Raw genomic sequence first — 10,590 nt, 5'->3', positions numbered from 1 at the left:
TTTTTTTCACCATTTCATTTTCAACCTATTTGAGTCCTGACTCTAAGGTATACCTCTTCTACACAGCTTATGGTTAATCTTTTTCCCCCTTAATTTGGACAACCTCGTCTTTTGATTGTTTATTCCTTTTACATTTAGTCTAATTACTTATAGGGTAGGGTTTATGACAGCCAATTTGTTATTTGTTGTCTATATGTCTTATGTGGTTTTTTCCTGTATTTCTCCATTATTATTTTTTTTGTTAAATAGATATTTTCCAGAGTACCATTTAAATACTATTATTTATATACATGTGTACAAGACATATATATGTTTTAGTAGTTGCCCTGAGAGTTCAAATTAACATCATAACTTAAACAATCTAGGTTGGATCAATAACAACTTAATTTCAATAGTATATAAAAACTTTGTTCCGATATAGCTCCATTCCTTCCCATCAATTTGTCTTATTGTCATACAAGTTACAACTTTATACATTAAGGACCATAAGCACAAATTTATAATTGAAATTACTTTTTAAATCAAACAAGAGGAAAAAAATGGTTGTAGACAAAACACGTTTATATTTTGTTTTTATATTTATCTATTTAGTTACCTTAACTAGTGCTCTTTATTTCTTCATGTGTATTTGGGTTACTCTCCAGTGTCTTTCTATTTCAGACTGAAGGAGTCCCTTTAGCAGGTCTAATAACAGGTCTAATAATAAAGAAGTCTCTTAGTTTTTATTTGGGAATATTTTAACTTCTCCTCTTTTGAATGATGGTTTTGATGGATATAGAATTCTTGGTTGAGTTTTTTCTTTCATCACTTTGAGTATGTCATCGTCTTCCCTTCTGGCCTGCATAGCTTATGGTGAGAAGTCAATTTTTAAACTTACTGAGGATCACATGTATATGTTGAGCCATTTTTCTCTTCTCTTCAAAATTTTCTCTTTGTGTTTATTTTTCAACATTTTGACTATGATGTGTATAGATGTGGATCTCTTTGAGTTTATCTTATTTGGAGTTTATTACTTTTCTTGGATGTGTAGATTAATGTTTTTCTTCAAATTTGGAAAGTTTTTAGCCACTACTTTTTCAAATATTTCTTTCTCCTTTCTTTCTTCTCTTTCTAGGACTCCAATTTATGAGCATATTGGTATGCTTGATGGTGTCCACAGTTCTCTGTAGCTCAGTTGATTTTTCTTCATTCTTTTTCCTTTTGTTCCTTATGTCAGATAATCTCAACTCACCTATCTTCAGGTTTATTGTTTCTTTCTTCTGCCTGCTCAAATCTACTGTTGGAAGCCCTTTTAAGTAATTTCAATTTTAGTTATTTTAATTTTTAGGCACAGAATTTTTATGTGCTTCTTTCTTATAATTTCTCTCTCTTTATTGATATTCTGTATTTTGTGAGACATCATTATAACACTTCCCATTAATTCTTTAGACATGTTTTAACTTTAGTTTTTGAGTAGCTTTTTGTTCCTTAAAGATTGGCACCTGAGCTAACAAATGTTGCCAATCTTCTTCTTTTTTACTTTTTGCTTTTTCTCTCCAAATCTCCCCAGTACTACATAGTTGTATATTTTAGTTGTGGGTCCTTCTAGTTGTGGCATGTAGGATGCCATCTCAACATGGCCTGATGACCGGTGCCATGTCTGCACCCAGGATTCAAACCAGTGAAACCCTGGTCTGCCAAAGCAGAGTGCACAAACTTAACCACTCAGTCATGGTGCTGGCCCCTGAATAGATTTTTAACAGTTAATTTAATGTCAGTGTCTATTAAGTTGAACATTTGGCCTTCTCAGGGATATTTTCTTTTGACTTCTCCTTTCCTGTGCATGTGCCATACTTTCTTATTTCTTTTCATGTCTTGTAATTCTTTTTTGTTGAAAATTTGACCTTTTATATATGATGTGGCAATTCTAGAAATCAGATTCTCCCCCTTCCAAAAATTTATTGTTGCTACTGTTTGTTGGCATTGCTGTTTGTTTTAAAAATGATTTTCCTAAACTAATTCTATAAAGTCTGTATTCCCAGTAGTATGTGGACACTGAAGACTGCTCAGTTATTCTAGTGGTCAGCTAATCATTGGACCAAGATTTCCCAACCAAGACTCTAATCAGTATGTCTGCTACCCTTTACAAAGAGGCTTTGTGTGTGTGTGTTTGTGTGTGTTGGGGCTCACATTTAGTACTTAGATAGTTTACAATTCTTCCTTAGCTTTCACCTCCTGCTTGTACAGGTCTTCAAGGAAAGCCAGAGGTAACCAATTAGGACCTTATCAGGTATTTCCTGTGCAGGCATACAGCTCTGCACATGTATGTAGACTTGAGGTCAAAAGAATATATTGGAACTTTTCTTGACAAATTAGTATTTCTAGAACAGAGTTACTTGTCTACAGAGGTATTATTTTTATTAAGGAAACAATGAACACTTCAGCTTAAGTTTATTGAAGCTGGTAATATGGCAACCTGATAAGCTTCTGCAAAACAACTTCTCTCTATGGGGATGGCACAGTTTGGGATATGGCAATCTTGACAAACACACAAATTAGAACAGAATAAATAATTTGGCAGGAATTGATTTTCAAGATTTACCACTTAGATTATAGGAGCAAAAAGAAATCAACACCAAAATAACACCTCATATAAACTTGCTTTCACCACAGCCACTGTGGAAAACAGTAGGGAGGTTCCTCAAAAAGTTAAAAATAGACTACCACATGATTCAGCAATTCCACTGCTGGATATTTATTTGAAGAAAACAAAAATAATTTGTATTTTGTTGTTGTTGTTGTTGTTGAGGAAGATTCACCCTGAGCTAACATCTGTTGCCAATCATCCTCTTTTTGCTTGAGGTAAATTCACCTCGAGCTAACATCCATGCCAATCTTCCTCTATTTTGTATGTGAGTCGCTGCTGATGAGTGGTGTAGGTCTATGCCTGGGAATTAAACCTGGGCTGCCAAAATGGAGTTCGCTGAACTTAACCACTGGGCAAAAGGGCTGGCCCCCAAAAACAATAATTTGAAAAGATATATATACCTCATGTTCACAGCAGCATTATTTACAATAGTCAAGATATGGAAGCAACTTAAGTGTCCATCAACAGATGAATGGACAAAGAAGATGTGGTATATATATATACAATGGTATATTACTCAGCCACAAAAAGAATGAAATCTTGCCATTTGTGACAACATGGATAAACCTAGAGAGTGTTATGCTAAGTGAAATAAGTAAGACATAGAAAGATAACTACTATATGATTACATTTATATGTAGAATCTAAAAAACAAAATAAATGAACAAAAAACCAAAACAGAAATAGACTCACAGATACAAAGAACAAACTGGTGGTTGTCAGAAGGGAGGGGGGTGGGGAGACAGACAAAATAGGTGAAGGGGATTAAGATGTATAAACTTACAGTTATAAAATAAATGGGTCATGGGGGTGTGGTGTACAACATGGGGAATATAGTCAATAATATTGTAATAACTTGGTGTGGTGACAGGTGGTGGCTGGATTTATCATGGTGATTATCATAATGTATAAAAATATCGAGTTACTATCTTGTACACCTGAAACTAATATAGTATTGTATGTCAATTAAATTCAATAAAAATTTAATTCATTAAAAAAAACCCTGCTTTCAGCAACTTTGTCTCTCCTCGGTATCCTAAGCAATATTTCTTCACTTTGCAACAATAATATTACTGCCAAGTGCCCATCCACTAATTGCATTCCTAGATCTAACTCTATATTTTCACTCAATCTGCACTTATAGTTCACATCCTTCTTTAATATTCTGTCTCCACTAATATTTAAAAAATAATTTTTCTATTTAGGAACAACAGCTCATATTCCTCTTCCACAAAAAAATTAGCTAAACTCTCTAGATAAAAGAGTCATATCAATGCTATCCTGCCGTATGTGTTTTTCCAATTTTCTCTTAGATCTGCTTAGCCAAACCAAAAGAATTATTAACTACCCTTCAGTCTCTATCCCATCATGCCCATTTTGCCACAGCCTCTCAATATGATTATCATTTTTTTGTATGAAAGTAACTAAATAATGAGTTTACTACATACTGGCCTGGAGAAATGACCTTGGATTTATCTTCACACAGACAGTATACTTAGAAAATATTGACATAAAATAATTGTGCAAAGAGACTTTAACCTGCTATGTTTACTGGGAATGTTTGACCTGTAGGCTCACTGCAGAGTTGGGTAAGCCATGTTTGATATGCAAGTCTGAGTCAACATGACCCTAACCATATATATACAACCACACTGGCAACCAGATGTTGTTTGTCTGTGTCAAGTTCACAAACGCACTCACACACAAACACACATCTAGGCTTCTATCTGAATAAGCCACAAAATGTTCATAGGGTGGTTGGTGCAAAACAAAATTGTGTGCATCAGTAGTTATTAGACCTTTCGATGAGATAATAATAATGTCCATGCTATATATCCCATTCTGCACGCTTTTATAAAGCTAAGTAAACATTATGCTGGATTAAAATTCTTTGTTTCCTGTGTGCTTAATTTACTACTTCAACCTGGGACCATAACTTAGGGCTTTATATTTATTTCCTTATTGGTTCACTCTCAAGCATGCATTACCAGCACTAAGGTCAAAGAAATAAAAAGAAAAACTCATATACCAAATATAAATCTGCTCAAATTATCTGGAAAGAAATACATATAACACAAGAATCTTAAAAATTTCTACTATGGAAGCTATCCTGATTAATTTCTTCATGTTAACACTTTTTTAACTCAATGTAATCAATTTTGCTTTCTCATCATCCTTGCATTCATTATCAGAATATAAATTACTATTATTAATAAAAACTGAAACCTATATGACTTATCCAGACAATGGCTTTTTCAGAACATCTGAATCTTAGTATACAAATTATGCTTTGCAATTAACAATAGTATTTAAGTGATAGGAAATGAAAAGCTGTCCTGGTATGGCTGTCAGTGTTAAATACTACTTTAATGTTTGATTTACCAAAAATGTCTGAGAATACTCTTGACCTAACCTGAAGATATCAATCATTAGGCCCAAAATAATACATTATCAACTAGACAATATTCCTAGGAAATGTATTAGCTAATATTCAGACTATTTTAATGGGATATTTTAAACTTTCTAGTGAAATATAATATATGTGTAGAAAAGTACATCCACTAAAATTGTACAGTTCAATAAATTTGCACTATCCAAATACAGCAACTAATCAACATAGAGATCAAGATACAAATATTGCAAGCATTCCAGAAGCCACCCACGTCTCATAACTTTCCATGACTAACTCATTTTCAGATTGTAGATTAGTAAATATGCAACAGGTATGGATGAAGCAATTTCAAACTGAAACTGGTATGTATAAAACACAGCATGTACAGTGATATAATTACATGCTAATGTAATGATAACTTCAAATTGAATATTTACTAAATTCTACAATACCCTGGGTCATTATAGACATGTAAAATTACTTGAAAGAAATGAAATAAATTCAAAGTATGTTTTTTCATCATATGGAATTAAGTTAGAAATCAGTAATAAGAACCAATAGAAAAAGCCCAACTGCTTGGAAGTTAAGCAATGCCCTTCTAAACAATCCATAATTCAAAAATAAATTAACATGGAAATTAGAAAATATATTTATATGAGTAATTGAAAAATGCCAAACTTGTGCTCATGCAGCTGAAAAGTGCTTACAGGGAAATTTAGAATGAAAATCAATATATTAGACTTGAAGAAGGCTAAAACTGAATTAATTATATTTCATAAGAAGCTAGATAAAGCAAAACAAATCAAACTCCAAAGAGTATAAGGAAAAATTAGTGAGATTAAGAGCAGAAATCAGCAAAATAGAAAGCAGATGTATAGTGGAAAAATACAAAAATCTGTAATTTGAAAAAATTAATATGATCGAAACCCTCCTAGCAGGATTAGTCAAGAATGAGAGATAACACAAAATATTAATATCTAAGACGTGAAAAATAGGAAGAGTATATTATTAACAAACTTACAACAATGAATTTGATGTTTCAAATAAAACGTTCGATTAGCAATAATCTTGAGGAAATGATGCAGTTACAAAGAAAACAAAATGATATAATCCTATTTTTATAAGCTATGAAAAATCAGGTAAAAAATCAAATATATTTTCAGAAGGGGCAGCATTTGGGGAGAAGATGCTGAAGCTGGTCATAAGAGAGGGTTTTATTATGCTAGTCGTATTCCACTTCTATGTCTGAGTCCTGTACTTTTGTAAAGTAATAATTTACTGAATTTTAGTTGTTACTCAGCTCTTTATAATTATCTTTTATGGTTCTAGAGAATAAATATAAATAAATGAACAATATGTAATAAATGAATACAAAAATAAGTACTATTTGATAAGATTTGTGACGGAACTTTGACAAGAAAAAAGTTTACCTATCCTTAGGACATTCCTAGCTCCCAGTAACCCAAAATCTTCAACACGGCTTGCCAAGAAACATATGGACAACTCTTAGTGATGCATATTTCAGGGCTTAGTAAAAAATAATGATGCCATATATGATATTTCTCTCTCTCTCCATTTGATATGTCTAACATAATACCTTTCTTAGCCCAACACAGTATTGAAAATTGAAATATTTTGTGTTTCAAAAGAAATATTGCGAATTTTATCATATAAAAACTTCATGGTCTTAGCGAGATCTGAAAAAATTTCACGTACAACTTATGTTGCAAAAATGAGAAATAACTAATTCATGTCAATCCTTAAAGTTTAAAGTAGAAATAGAAATATAATATAGTGTGACCACAAAGACATTAGGAATCATAGAACCTCTATTCTGAAATCTCAATAATTAAACAGATGAAGAAAATCTGATAATATTTTGGCACATTTGGATTTCACTACAACAATTTTTTGATCCAATATGAAATTGCCAAAAAACTCTCTAAAATTCTACATTTTTCCATCAAAGCAGAAAAGAGTTCAAATGAAAGAAGAAATTATAAGGATTAAATAATGTAGGTAATCTTGGTGAGGGTCTCAATGAGGAAAAGGATACATCATTAAAAATATTCTCAAATGTCTCTGAAAAGATGAACACAGAGACCTTAGGACCTGGCATGGAGCACATGACATATGAATTTCAAAGGATTTTGGTATAGTTACTCACCCCTGTTTTCTGAAGTGGAAGACCTGATTCCAGTTTTCTATCTCAGCAAAACATGGCAGAAAGAAAAGCAAAGACAGAGTCTCAGAAAATATTCAATAGTAAAAATAGCAAAGAACTAGTTGATTTCATTGTCATTATTTAATATAGTCAGGCAGTATTCTCTTCTTGTAGTCCAACATGAATGAGACTTTCAGTACCCATCACAGTTGCTTGTCCCCCTCTTAATTCAATCTTTTTTCATTTCCCGATTCATTGCTGAAGAGCATATTTCTTATGTACAAGCATTTATTTACAACTCTTTGTTCAAAGTGAGCAAAATGAAGCAAGTCTTGGATAACTGATCATATCTAAAGGTGCATACTGCCTTATAATTTAGGACACTAATGCTCTGTTCTGAGACAAAGAAAAAGCATGATAACAGTGGTATTATGTTGTCACTGAGGGGTCAGCAAATAGAGCCAGGCTCTGAGAGTCTTATTTGTACTATTAGAGGGCCACTAGTCTGGACCTCAGATTGACATCTGGAATGAGTCCCTCAGCATCCTCAGACAATTATGCTCATCATTGATCCAGACAAGCACCCTCCCAACAAATAAGCATTTCAATAGCCAGGCTTGTTGTGTGTAGGCTTATCTACTACATTATAAATAAAGAACAGTAAATGTGCAGCAGACATTTATCTAGTACCTGAACAATGGAACTCTTATATATATAGCATGAAAAAAAGATAACCTTGGATTATTGTAATAAAATTAGATAAAATCTACTGGGAAAATTAAAAATCCTTTAATCAACTAAAATTTTAAAGAGTATATGAGGTCGTAAAACTAATACAATATTATTAATACAGTACAAATATAAGTAGAAGCATCTATGTTCTGAATGTTTCAGGTAACGATAAAAAATCAATATTTAGCACATTTGGATTTCACTACAAGTTTATTTTCTTCCTCTGCAAAATGGTGAAAAAGGAAATATGGCAATGATTCCCCAAAATTATTTAGATTACTTGAAAAAGAGATTTTAAAAAGGAAAGAAACAATAATGACGATTCCTTGAACGATGTAGGGACGCTTCAGGAGAAAATATCTATCATAAAAATATTCTTCCTTGAGCATCTGAGAGAATGAACTCACAGACTTTGAAGTATTGATCACTGGTTATAAAATACGTAAGAATTTCCAAGGCACCAGGTTAGCTGCTCACCTTTCTTTCCTGAAAGTAACTTGTTCACTTGAAAGAAGAGTAACTTGTTCTAGCTTTTGACCTGCAGCAAAACATCAGAAAAAATCAAATCAGAACACACAATGCATTAAATTAATTTAAAATAAAGCATAACACTGGTTCCATTTAAATTAATCCTACAAGTATCTCTTGCCACAAACATCACAGTTGCTTGATTATTTGTTATATTTTTCATTTCATTTATTCACTTGTTTCCTCTCTGAATTCTTTACTTTGAAAATAGCCAGCAACCATCTCTACTGAGCTATGCAAATAAGTGATACAGCAGTTATCTCCTGGATGGAAAATTCTAAAGTTGTATTCCATCCAATAAAGACTATGAAAACACCTTGTGATGAGAAAAATACCCTGTGATGTGAAAAATGCAAGGTGCATGGTATGGCTATTTTGAGATTATTGAGGAAGTCATCAATTGAGCCAGTTCTGAAAGTATTATTTGTCTTATTAGAAGGCCACTCAGATGGACCACAGCAACCTCAGATACTTATGCTTACCCTTGATTCACACAGGACCACTACCAACCAATAAACATTCTTCACATCACATTAATGCTCTTAACAATTTACTACTTGCCTTCAGCTTTCAGTGGAAAACAGCACAGGTCGAGATTTGACTTGACTTTAGGGAATCTGGTTATAATGGCAACTCTAGAAGTTTTCCAGGATCATTCTGTCTAGAGTGATATTGCAGTGGAGTAGTTTTCAATGCTGATATATTTACTCCATATCATAGAAACAAAGAATCAGGAGTTAACTTGAAGGTGGGTTGTATCACTTAAAAGATTATTGAAGTATGTTAGGATCTATCTGACAACAGCATACAGTGTGATACTCCTTTCATCTCATTAGTCTATAGTACCTAGCCAGAGAAGATATAGGTTCATGTTGAAACCATAGGATCATTACTCCACACCATTCTCCATTTTATCTGACTAAGAGAAACTTTATTTCAACACATAACACATACAAACCAATTCTATTTCATGAATTCTTGCCTTCATTAACTTGCAAATACTCCCAAGTATCTGGATTTTTTATTAAACTTGTTTCTTATTACTATTTTGCAAAATACATATCCTTTCAGAGCCATGTAAAATCTCTTTAAAAAAGAACGTTTTTGTCATTTTCCTGATCTGGCTGACTTCCTAACATCTGAGTTCTGTTTAATACACTATTACTAGCAAGAACAACAAAAGCTAACAGTAAATAATTGGAAACAAGAAATAGATATAATAAATATGTATGATTAATACATGTAAAATATGAATCACTACATTCATCAAATGAATGAATTATCAATAATTATATTGATTGGATAAAGACTCAAAATACATTAAGAAAGCTGTTAAATTTCAAATCAAAATTTCTCAAGATACCAAGATATCTGAAGAGTTAAGATAATATTTATGATATATAAATATAACATAGACACAGAGAGGAATACAGATGTACTTATAAGGATAAGGAGATGGTATAATATAAAAGCTACTCTTTGGTTCCAGATAAACTTGACTTATGGTGAAATTTGAGTAACTTCTTCTCCCTAGCCACGAGATACTCTCTGAAAACAAAGCAAAACAAAATATAAGCACAGTGCAAATGTGTCCTACTCAAAATGTTGGATGTACAAAAATAAGAATAAGATGGGATAAAGCAAGAAAATATAACCCATAATCCTTAAAACTGACAAACAGATAACTTATATTTTAGAAAGAGTAGAGAAAAATTTAAAAATCTATTCTAAATAATGCATAGGAGGGGCTGGCCCTGTGGCTGACTGGTTAAGTTGGTGCACTCCACTTTGGTGGCCCGGGGTTTTGGCAGTTTGGATCCTGGGCATGGACATGGCACCACTCATCAGGCCATGCTCAGGTGGCGTCCCACATAGCACAACCAGAGGTACTCACAACTAGAATATACAACTATGTACTGGGGGGCTTCAGGGAGAAGAATGAAAAAAAAAAAGAAGATTGGCAACAGTTGTTAGCTGAGGTGCCAATCTTAACAAAAGCAAAAGAATGCAAAGGAAATGATGGTGGGAATGTGTTAATAGATTATAATCTCATAAGAAAAATGGAAAATATAAAAATTAACCCAAATAGGTATTCTAGATATTAAAACTACAATATCTTTAATTGAAAAGACATTAGATGGAGCAAAA

At 32.7% G+C, this 10,590-nt stretch overlaps 1 non-coding gene across 1 annotated transcript; it reads right to left on the bottom strand.

Annotated features, from left to right (window-relative positions):
- Nucleotides 1-7,689: 7,689 nt before the first annotated feature.
- Nucleotides 7,690-7,756, bottom strand: LOC123283662 (small nucleolar RNA SNORD109A). Its single transcript, XR_006524338.1, has one exon. It is a non-coding gene; the product is annotated as a small nucleolar RNA SNORD109A (small nucleolar RNA).
- Nucleotides 7,757-10,590: the final 2,834 nt, after the last annotated feature.

This window comes from Equus asinus, chromosome 2, assembly GCF_041296235.1.
Source record: "Equus asinus isolate D_3611 breed Donkey chromosome 2, EquAss-T2T_v2, whole genome shotgun sequence".
Taxonomy (NCBI): domain Eukaryota; kingdom Metazoa; phylum Chordata; class Mammalia; order Perissodactyla; family Equidae; genus Equus; species Equus asinus.
Note: the sequence above shows the minus strand (reverse complement) of the source record. Positions and strands in the feature narration are given on the sequence as shown.